At 33.4% G+C, this 12,277-nt stretch overlaps 1 protein-coding gene and 1 long non-coding RNA gene across 2 annotated transcripts in view; one reads left to right on the top strand and one right to left on the bottom strand.

Annotated features, from left to right (window-relative positions):
- Positions 1-12,277, bottom strand: part of LOC126744785 (DNA replication licensing factor Mcm2) — a 34,952-nt gene that overhangs the window by 1,099 nt on the left and 21,576 nt on the right. The window lies entirely within an intron of this gene.
- On the top strand, positions 802-3,769 carry LOC126744809 (uncharacterized). The gene is made up of 3 exons (XR_007663310.1): positions 802-881; positions 1,170-2,375; positions 2,431-3,769. It is a non-coding gene; the product is annotated as an uncharacterized LOC126744809 (long non-coding RNA).

The raw sequence follows: 12,277 nt of genomic DNA, 5'->3' as shown, positions 1-12,277 counted from the left end.
TTTAACTTTATCGTCATATGTCATATTGTGAATTTGTTTAAGAAAAATATTTCAACTTTTTTAATATTGTGACGCTGAAATAAATTTGAAATAAAAAACAATCTTTGTCTTTTTTGTATTAAGGAAATACAAAACTTGTAATAAGGAATAAGGATACAAACAGTAAATAGCACTTATTATAGGTTATTGTAAAAATCTACATAACATGATGAAATGCCTGCATCATTTACTAAATCTTGAATATCTGACCGCTTACGTTCACTAATTTTTATTTTAGACTTGTATGCGGGTTCAAGAGTCTGTGATATTATGTTACTCTTACCTCGAACTGCTTTGATCATCATTTCCGAAAATTCTTCCTGAGAATACGACGTTTTATAAAAAACTATACTGCCCTGCTTAACGTAAAGGGCGTATCTGGCATTTTATCGAAAATTGGGTTAAAGGCTTGTTGGATAGCCCATAATATATATCACCTTATTTGTAATGCTAAAAGGCGTATCTGCTGTCCATCTAACTTAAAAATCCTAATAAAATATTAGCTATCTGCAATACATACACATACTACTATGCCAAATGGTCGTATCCAACGATTTTTACGCTAAAAGGGCATATTCATTTTGTCACATTCGCCCTTTTAGCGTAGCATTTAGCAACCCTTTTGTAGTTACGAAAATGCAAATACTTTAAATGTGGCATAAATGCTCCGCCTCTGATACTATAAAGTATTAAATGTGTTACTATTAACGGCTGTCAGTAAGGCTGTTGTTTACGTCTGTCACAGTCAAATCATTTTGGTGGCGTTAATTGAGTTGGTTCTTGGCTGATGCAAAGTATTATTGAATTATAATATATTATTACTCGATACAAGTAATATACTGGTAAGTGGAATATTCTTTATTGCTCGAAATAATTCAGTTTCTTTTTCTAAGAGGGATTTTAGTATTTATTATAGTACAAAAATATAAATGTAATTTTATGATTTTAAAGTTGTGCCCAGTGCCGTCGGTAGTTTTTTTTTTTAATTTTAAATTGATTGTAAAATTTTTTTTATAATGGCAGAATTATTATTAGTATAATAATAATAATAACATTTAATCGAATGGAATTGAATTATAATACTAGGAGAGGCATCTGCCTTGTTTCTTAAAATACATTTTTGGTTGTAGGTATATTATTTATTAAGATGAACGAACCAAGTTTCAGAACAAAAAAAATTTTGGCTTTAACAACCAAATTAAACAAACAGCTTAAAGAGCAAAAGGAAGTTTATCGATCTTTAGCAAGTTGCTCAAAAACAAATCGTAGTGAGACTGAGGCAAATGATCCGGATTATCATGTTTCTAGTTCAGATATTGAATCAAGTGAATCGGACGAAAATGTTGGAAAGCCCAACAAATAAAATTTTTGCAGAGAAAGATGATGGTAGTGAGACGATTGAGGGATCACTAAAATTTATCATGGAAAAGCTACTAACTCACGTCGATGAACATGTTACGACACGCGGGACAAAAAGGAAGAGAAGAAAATATAAGATCCCACTTAGAGAAAGGAATCTTCTTAAATTGGAAAATTTTAAAAATAAGCATCGCGTCAAACAACCTTGTTCTGCTTTATGCAAAAAAAATGTATTAGTAAAATTTCAGATGAAAGGCGAGTACAAATTAACTAAGAGTTTTGGGCAATGACACCACAAGAACGAAAAAACTATATGTACTCTAAAACAAAAAAAGTACCTGTAAAAAGACGTACTGCTGGTTTAAATTCACGCAGAAACTTTACTGTGATTTACGTTTGTCCAGATGATGGGGGTATTGACCAAGAAGTTTGCAAAACTTTCTTTTTAGCAACTATGGGTTTCAACAACAAAGTGGATAAATGTTTACGTACTGTGCTTAAAAATACTCCTTATGGTTCTTTGCAAGCAACTTCGGATCGTCATGGCAGTCATTCTCCTACAAACAAAATAGACAGAACGTCCATAATAAATCATATTAATTCCTTTGAGCCTTCCATATCACACTATCGCAGGGTGCATGCTCCCAACCGAAAATATTTACCTACAGATCTCAATATTCAGATGATGTACAATGATTTTAAAATAAAAGAACCAAATATTGTATGTTCCTACGAGTTATATAGAAAAATACTACAATCAATGAATATATCTTTTGTGAAGTTGGGACACGAAGAATGTTTTGTTTGTGAGAAGTATTTCTTGCATGAAAAAGACTCACAATATAAGAGGGATGAACCTGAACCTAATTGTTCTGTTTGCAAAGAATATACGATTCATAAGAAAAAAGCTACAGAGTCACGAAAATGCTACGAAAGATACTAGTGGAACAGCCATATATTCTGCTGATTTGCAAAAGGTATAAAGTTTGATACCTAAAAAATTTGTTAATTAAGTTAACTTTTGTATTTTAGGTAATCATGCTTCCAAGATATGAATCCTTGAAGGAAGTTATAGTTACGGGGAGTATCACAGCATTCAATTAATCTTTTGAAATCTGAAAAGAACAGGATATTTGGCATAGCAGTTATTTGGCATGAAGGTGTGGCCGGACGCTCAAAAAGTGATATCATTAGCACATTTTATTCATTTTTTTTACGGCATAGGGATAACAAACATATAATTCTGTGGCTTGATAATTGCTCAGCACAAAATAAAAATTGGGCACTTTTATCATTTTTTGTCAGCCTAGTAAATTCAGATGAAATTAGCCTTGAAAAACTGGAAATTAAATATTTTGAGCCCGGCTACACTTTCATGTCGGCGGATTCATTCCACCACCAGGTTGAGATCCCTTAAAAAAAAAGGAAAAGTTTATGATTTTCCGGATTTTGAAGACTGTGTACAGCAATGCAAACAGTGTTAAAGTTTTGGTAATAAATATGCAACATAATAATTTCTACAATTGGTTAGACCACAGCTCTCAATATAAAATTAAAAATATTAAACCAAGTCGACCATACCTAAATAAAATGGTGCACATCCAGTTTTCACGAGGGGAGTTTACTTTGACTTACAAATATAGCTTTTGTGACGATTTTGTCGAGTTAAATTTTCTAAACGCCAAAGTGCAAAAAAAAGGATTTCCAGAGATTTTGCCTAGGAATACAAACAGGGGCACACCAGCTGAAAAAAAAAGTTCTATTTTGACTAAACTTGGGCCTGTACTTCCAAAAAATAGGCTTGCGTTTTGGGAAAAGTTACCAGTTCTTTCTGAAGAATCTGAAATGGTGGAAGAAGACGAAGACACGAGTTTTTTTGTTGAATCATTTGGAATCATTTGGAAGATTTTTTTGAATTTGAGGCAATAAAACTGTATTTTAACGAATGTATTTTTATTATTATTATTATAGGTATTTGCTAGCAAAAACAGTAGAAAATAAAGGTCTTATTTCACCCGAAATTCCTTTTATTATGATGACCGGTTTCGCGATTACAATATCATCGCATCATCAGGTCGAGGACTAAAAGTAAAAGACACAATTTACATAGATACTACGCTTATCAAAAATTGGTAAAATGCTGAATAAAATCGAATTTTGAAGCGTACTTACATTGTTAAAAACGAGATTTGTCAAAACAAAACAAAAGCACATATAGAACGGTACAGTTAAAATTAAGCGAGTAAATCTTATCGTAAGATAACAAATAATACACTTAGGTTCAAAACAATAACATCTAAAAAGCACCGTTACAACACAATAGACAAAACGATCTAAAAACTATGATAACCGCCATTTAAACTAATCTGACCAACAGAGTCATCTATATCTAGTTTTCATAATTAAGAACGTTACAAAGAAATCTATATTTTATATCATATAACCGAATGGGTACTAGATAGCGGTACCCACAGTAACTTTAAAATATTTTTTTAAAAACTGTTAAACATATCTCTCTACCAGTTTATATTAAGAAAACAACGGGGTTTTTATTAAAATAAATTAACCGGAAAGGGAGGGAAGAGTTATTCAAATAAAATATTAATTAAATTAGTTTCAGGAATGTTAATCTGAATATTAAGAGATTTATCATATTCTTTTTTGAGAGATCTTTTTACCTCGAGTAATTCAAGATTATTTAGATTTATGTTGTCCTGAACTCTATGTAAGATCTTGTAATTATTTAGTAGATTCGATGGGTGACCGGTCTCCATAATATGCTTAGCAAATAATGACTCAGGATTGTTTTGTCTAATGCATCGGTCATGTTCGCTAAACCGAGCTTTAAAACTACGCTTCGTTCTACCTACATAAAAATAAACACACTCACAATAAAGCTTATAAATTCCTTTACAAGATAACGGATCCGTTTTGTTTTTATTATTAATCAATAAGTTACCTAATGAATTGCTCGATTTAAAGGCAACCTTAACATTTAAAGAAGTTAGAACTCGTTGGATTTTATAAGAAACTGCTCCATTGTATGTAAGTGAAATGAACTTATTTACTGGCTGATTACTTAATATTGTTTGATGTAGTATAGGAATTTCGGGTGAAATCAGACCTTTATTTTCTACTGTGTTTGCTAGCAAATACCTATAAAAATACATCCCAGAACATGGACACCATTCTCCAAAGTATTTTTATTACTTAATCACTTTTTATAAGTTGATAAAAATATTTAAACATTATTCTATATGTATTAAATTTCATAGTTCAGACATCTTTTAATTTAATCAGCAAATGGCAAAACGATACTAAGGAAAATAGGCGTATCTGCCATAATTCAAAATCTAAAAACAAGTTGCAATTTTTATTAATGCCACTGATTTTTTAAGAAAAAATTACTATTAACTCCATATCTTTCATTTTAGTGAAGTTTATCGTAATAGGTGGCACGTTAAAAAATACAAAACCTTCATTATCTTAAAATACTGTTTTTGCAGATACGCCCATTAGCTTATGGAAGGCAGTATAAGTGGATAATTTTTTTTCAATTTTGAGAATTCTGATGTCGCTTAATTTATTCTGTCCAACGAAATTTCCAATCCTTCCATTTAAATGTTTTAAATCAAAAAAATCCTTAGAACTTAGGTCCTTTACTTGAAGAGGCTTACCACTTTTTTTTGCAGTTCGAATTAAAGTTATGTACTCGTTAGGTGAATATATTGGGCTTGATTTTAAGTAGTGCTTTACTTGCCGTTCTATTACGGAATGTGCACAATTCTCCTCATTTTGCGTATGTCCCATTACAAGGAATTTATGGCATATGGATCTAATATTAGGATACTTTCTCAGAGCATACATATACATAGAAATTATGTGCTTGTTTTTTTGCTGGCCAGCGCAATTATCCGAATAAAAAACCAATTCAAGATCGTCACATTCGGATCTAGTCTTTGATGTATGTTCTATATAGCTTAGCAAGCAAGATCCTATTTAATTTGCTCCTCGATTGCCAGTCGTTTCATCCCAGACATAGCAGAAATATTTATCTAAATTTGCTCTTCCTTTCATTTCATAGATGGTAAAATGGACATTTAATTTAGACCTATAGTAGATGTTTCGTTCTCTCTTCTTTTATTACTTTTTGCTAATTTTACTTATTTTTAGTTAACATAAGTTTTCTTTAAAGTTTAAGATATTTAATAATTAGTTCGGTAATACTTTGTTTATTTTGGTTTATTTACCATGATTTTGCATATAAAAGTTCACCCGGTATAACACACGCGTTTCTTAGTAAATTGTTAATATTTAAACTCGACCTATCTTACATTTCCTTACTCTCTTACTCCAATGTTCCTTCCATAAAGCCTTGCTCTTTTATCCTACTTTACCTTATGGACCCCTCGGGGCGAGAGGAGTAAGCTATTTGACCGAGGTCATCCGCCAAAATACGGAACAGGTGTGCGATACCGGAAAGCAGTAGTACTACGGCAATTATTGAATCGGTACCTAAATCTCATGCGAGATAATACCGAAGTGCATCACGTCTTTGTCGATTTAATGAAAGCTGATTGGGGTGTTCCTTATATCAACATCCTTTACTTCATCTATTACTAGGGTAAGTCGAGTCATTCTTTTTCCTTTTACGTCAAATTGTGTCTCTTCTTATTTGTTTCTATTTTATTTCGCTCATTACATAATCACTAAGGGTGTGCGTCGAAAACAGAAGGATCACCTTATTTCAGTGTGACTGGAGCAGCGTCCCTATTTCTTTACAGTCTGGCCTTGATAACTTGATAAATAATTAAGATCGAAATAACCTTGATTTAAGTAATTAAACATATAAACAGGCCCGAAACATTTGGTCCTTCGAGCCGGATTCTGCAAAAGCACAACTGATTTGGGGAGATTTTTTTTGTGAAAGATTCACATTTTTAGTGATTTTTTACTTTTATATGCAAAATTTATGATTGCGATTTTAGGTTGAAATTGCTTACTCATTTTACTACTTAATTCATCTTTCTACTATACTTACTGCTACTTTACTATATTTACTTATTACTACTTACTTTGCTACTAATTTTAGTCAATTGCTGACTTATTTAGTCAATTTAATTTACTGCTATTGCCGAAATAATATTTAATATATCTTGCTTTTTTTGTATTTTTTATTTTAAAGTTTAATCGAGTGGATTTTACCTAATTTATTACTTTGTTGAAATGGCTCCGATTAATTCAGATACAAAAATTGCCAGAGCCAAAGCTCTTAGACAAACCTCTTTAAATCAATTAAATCATATACATCAAATTGCTCTGGAAGCTAAGGCTGACGCTTCATTCCAAAATCAATTTAAAGTTAGTTTTCGTAATATAAAAAAAATCAATAAAGATTTTGAAAGGCACCACAATTCTCTTCTAGCCTTGATAGCTGAAGACGAACGTCAATTATCTATTGAAAATCAGATTCAAACTAATTTTTTTGTAAAATCTCAAGAGGTTGAAACTATGTTTTTCGACATTTTTGAAGCCCCATTAGAAGACTCGATGTCACCTTTTAATAGCACTTTTGCTCCTGCTGCTATAACTAATATTGCGTCAGATCATTCATTAATTCCTAAAATGAAATTACCTACCTTTTCCGGAGATATATCAGGTTTTCCTACCTTTCAACAAAGTTTTAATACTATGGTACATAATAATAGAGCCGTATCTACTATCGAGAAATTTAATTTACTTCTCTCTTGTCTAAGCGGCCCACCACATGATTTAATTTCAGATATACCTATACTTCATGAAAATTATCTTAATGCCTACACTACTATAATAGAGCGATATCAAAATCCTCGATTAAGAGCTTATAACCACTGGAAGGCTATTGAAAATTCTCCTAAAGTTACCACAGAAAATGCAGAAACTCTGCGTAATCTGGTTGATACATTTACCAAACATATAGCTGCATTAAAGGTTATGAAATTGCCAACTAATGAGTGGGATTTCATTTTGTGTTATATGATGCTTGATAGATTGGATTCTAACACTAGGCGTGCATATGAGCAGTCTCAGGGCACTAATGAAATTCCCAAGTATGAGTCGGTTAAAACTTTTGTCTTAAAACAATGCACAGCACTAGAATGTGCTACTAATGCTTTCTCTTCTGTTCCTGCTAGAAAGGGATTACCAAATATTTTGCCTGCTACCAAATCTAATTTTTCGAATAACCCTCGTAATGTAAATACCAATACCAGAAATAAAACATTTCATGTGCATAGTCAGTCTTCACCTACTTGTTTTTTATGCAAAGGCAAGCATATTATTTATCAATGTTCGACATTTTTAAGTAAAATTCCTGGTGAACGATATGATATTATTAAGAAGCAGCGTGCTTGCATAAATTGCTTAGCAACCGCACACACTGTGACACAGTGTACTTCTAAAAGACGATGTCGCTATTGTAACCATGGTCATCACAGTCTCTTACATTTTCAAGATAATAATCAAATTGAAGAAAATCAAATACCTTCTACTTCTGACATCCTTGCCTCTACGTCCTCAGATTCACAAGTCAGTAAAGTCGGGATGATGATTAATAATCAAGAAATTTTACTGGGTACAGTAATAGTAAAAATAAAAGATATTTTCCAAAATTGGCAATCTTTCAGAGCTATTCTAGACACTGGTGCTCAAAATACTTTTATTTCTAAAGCATGCGTTAACAAACTTGGTTTACATACATTTAATATTGCTATGACTCTCGAGGGGCTAGATAAAATGTGTACCTCTGCGAAATCAGGAGTCTCCCTTACTATTGGATCTCATTGTAATTCTACTGAAACTTTCGACGTAAATGCTATTATCATGGATAAAATCTGCGATCAAATCCCTACTACCACTATTTCTTTGACTAAATGTCCTCAAATAGGAAATCTTACTCTTTCTGATCCAGATTTTAATAAGCCTGGACCAATTCATTTACTCTTAGGTAACGACGTTGTTCCTTATATTTTGCGGGATGGTAAAATTTGCATGGGTTTCGATAATCCTGTTTGTTTAAATACGTTGTTTGGTTGGACAATTGTTGGGAAAACTTCTAATAATTCTCCAATTTTGCAGAAGCAAAAAACATTTTTTACAAAAACGTCTGGTTCTAATCTTGATTTAACTTTGGAAAAATTCTGGGAAATTGAAAAGGTTCCAGAAGTTGTCTGTATTAGCCCGGAGGAAGAATATTGCCATAAATATTTTGAAGAAACAACTACACTTTCGCATCAAGGTCGCTATATAGTTTCGTTGCCATTTCGAGTTGTTTCACCTGATTTTGGAGACACACGAACGATGGCTTTAAAGCGTTTTTATGCGCTCGAACGTCGTTTGCTACAAAATAAACATTTCTGCAGTGCGTACTCGGAAATAATGCGTGATTATTTAGATTGTGGACATATGAACGCCGTTTCCCAGCCTGCATTTACTGAAATTAATAATTTCTTCTACATTCCACATCATGCTATATTTAAGGAATCTTCTACTACGCCTGTAAGAATTGTTTACGATGCTAGTGCATGCGCACCTAACAAGATTTCCTTAAATAAAGCGCTCTATACGGGGCCTAAATTGCAAAAGGATTTGATAGCGATACTATTGAATTTTCGTTTTAGTAAATACGTCTTCACTTGCGACATTAAAGCAATGTATAGGATGATACAAGTAAATCCTTTGGACCGAAAATTCCAAAGAATTTTATGGCGTTTTTCACCGGACCAACCAATCTCGGATTATGAGATTAATGTTGTTGTTTTTGGGGTAACTTGCTCACCCTTTCTTGCAATACGTACCTTGCTAAAATTAGCTAATGATCATTCTGATTTGCCATTAGCTAGTGATTTAATTATTCATTCATCTTATATTGATGATATACATGGGTCCCATGACTCTTTGGACACTTTGCTACTTATGAAAGATCAACTTATTACTCTTTTGATGCGAGCAGGTTTTTTAGTTCGAAAATGGGCTACCAATAACCCTAAAGTATTGGAGGGCATACCAGAAGATCACATTCAGACAGAATCACTTTCTTTTGACCCTGAAAACCGTAATTTTTTAAAAATCCTTGGCTTAAAATGGAGCCCGGTTTCAGATGCATTTCTTTATCACTTTGATTGCTCTGTAATAGAGCCTCTTACTAAAAGAAAATTACTTTCTGATTTGTGTAAGATTTTTGACCCAATGGGTTATTTAACCCCACTTACTACATTTGCAAAACTATTGATTCAACATTTGTGGCAGCTAAAACTTACCTGGGATCAAGAAATACCCAAAGAAGTTACCCTCAAATGGATAAAATATAAATCTGAATTAAAATTGCTACATGATTTTAAAATTTTACGTCACATTGATATACGAGACTCTCGTTCAATCCAATTGATAGGATTTTGTGATGCTTCTGAGAAGGCCTATTGTGCCGTACTTTACGTTCGTGTCTTATATAAAAATAATAATATTCAAAACTATTTGCTTTGCGGTAAAAGTAAGGTTGCTCCTTTACAAACTATTGGTATACCTAGACTAGAGTTATTGTCTATGGTACTTCTTACAAAACTAATCCAATTTACTACTCATAGTCTCTCTCAAAGGTATTCTTTTGATCAAATATTTTGCTTTTCTGACAGTACCGTCGCATTACATTGGATCAAAGGTTCTGCTCATTCTTGGAAACAGTTTGTAGCTAATCGTGTTTCATATATACAAAAAAGAATTTCCCCCGATTGTTGGTATCACATCCCCGGCATAAATAATCCTAGTGATTGCGGCACTCGAGGAATGTTCCCATTCGATCTTCTAAATTGCAATTTGTGGTGGAATGGACCTGAATTTTTAAAATACTCGTTCGAAACATTGAATCTTTTTAATGCCTCTCTTCCAGAATGTGACATAGCTTTTTCAGAAGCGAAAAGTAAAACTTTTTTGGCGGTAGAGACAATCGGTATATTTCAATCGTTGCTGGAAAAATTTAACTCTTTAGCTAAAATACAAAGAATTGTTGCTTATGTTGTTCGAATATGTCACCGATTTCAGAAAAAGGAAATTGTGCCATTTGAATATATCACTATTCCTGAATTACAAAATGCTCTACTTTGCCTTACTAAATGTATCCAACTGGAACATTTTGCTGCCGAAATAGCTAAACTGAAAAGTGAAGTTGCATTACCAAAATCTTTAAGAAAATTAAACCCTTTCTTAGATAGTCAGGGATTTCTTAGAGTGGGAGGTCGCATTTGTCATGCTGAGCTAGCATTTGATGTAAAATTTCCCCTGTTGATACCAAGAAAAAGTAAATTCACCGATTTACTTATTAAGCATATACATGTGTCAAATTTACATTGTGGTATACATACTACTCATTACTTGCTTTTACAAAATTTTTGGATTCTTAATGCTCGAAAAGCCATTCATAGCGTACTTTCAAAATGCCTTACTTGCTGGAAAACCAAACCTATTCCTTATCAACCCCCTATGGGCGACTTGCCAAAATACCGCGTGAGCCAACATCGTGTGTTTTCGCATATTGGTATAGATTTTTGTGGTCCGTTTTCTGTAATCATGGGTAAACTTCGTGGTGCAAAGACCACCAAAGCATACATAGCCTTATTCATATGTTGTGCGGTTAAAGCTGTGCATATTGAACTAGTATCTGAATTGAGTACAGAAGCATTTTTGGCGGCTCTCAGACGATTTATCGCGCGGCGAGGAAAAGTCACTGATATTTACTCGGACAACGGTACAAACTTTGTGGGCGGTTCTAATTATTTGAAAGATATTTTTAAAGATTGTGCTGCGAAGGAAGGTATTGTTTGGCATTTTTTACCTAGTGCAAGTCCTCATTTTGGAGGCATATACGAATCCAATATCAAATCCGTTAAATCGCATTTAACTCGAATCGTCGGTAACCAAATTCTTACCTACGAAGAATTAAATACTTTTGTGGTACAAATAGAAAGTGTGCTTAATTCACGCCCTCTATGTCCTGTTACTACAGATCCTAATGATCTATCTGTACTCACCCCCGGGCATTTCCTGAATATGCAGCCCCCGACTTGTTTACCTGATCCCGACTACACAGAGGTTCCTGCTAATAGATTATCGCGTTGGAATCTTCTATTGCAATTACATTCCCATTTTTGGAAACGATGGAGCCGCGAGTATCTCCATACATTGCAACAACGGTCTAAATGGACTCAACCGCTGTCGGGTCCAGTTGATTGTGGTACTTTGGTGCTTATACGAGATGAAAATCGCCGACCATTAGATTGGTTAATGGGACGCATAGAAAAGGTTATTTATGGCAAGGATCAGGTTCCAAGGGTGGCTGTAGTTAAAACTCCTACGGGTTTGCTTAAACGCCCTCTCGTCAAATTATGCCCTTTACCAATATCTTCTTAAAATACCTTTAACTGGGTATTTTCAGGGTTGGGGAGAATGTTTCGTTCTCTCTTCTTTTATTACTTTTTGCTAATTTTACTTATTTTTAGTTAACATAAGTTTTCTTTAAAGTTTAAGATATTTAATAATTAGTTCGGTAATACTTTGTTTATTTTGGTTTATTTACCATGATTTTGCATATAAAAGTTCACCCGGTATAACACACGCGTTTCTTAGTAAATTGTTAATATTTAAACTCGACCTATCTTACATTTCCTTACTCTCTTACTCCAATGTTCCTTCCATAAAGCCTTGCTCTTTTATCCTACTTTACCTTATGGACCCCTCGGGGCGAGAGGAGTAAGCTATTTGACCGAGGTCATCCGCCAAAATACGGAACAGGTGTGCGATACCGGAAAGCAGTAGTACTACGGCAATTATTGAATCGGTACCTAAATCT

This window comes from Anthonomus grandis, chromosome 14 (assembly GCF_022605725.1).
Source record: "Anthonomus grandis grandis chromosome 14, icAntGran1.3, whole genome shotgun sequence".
NCBI lineage: Eukaryota > Metazoa > Arthropoda > Insecta > Coleoptera > Curculionidae > Anthonomus > Anthonomus grandis.
The sequence above is the reverse complement of the archived record's forward strand: the minus strand, read 5'-3'. Positions and strand labels throughout refer to the sequence as shown.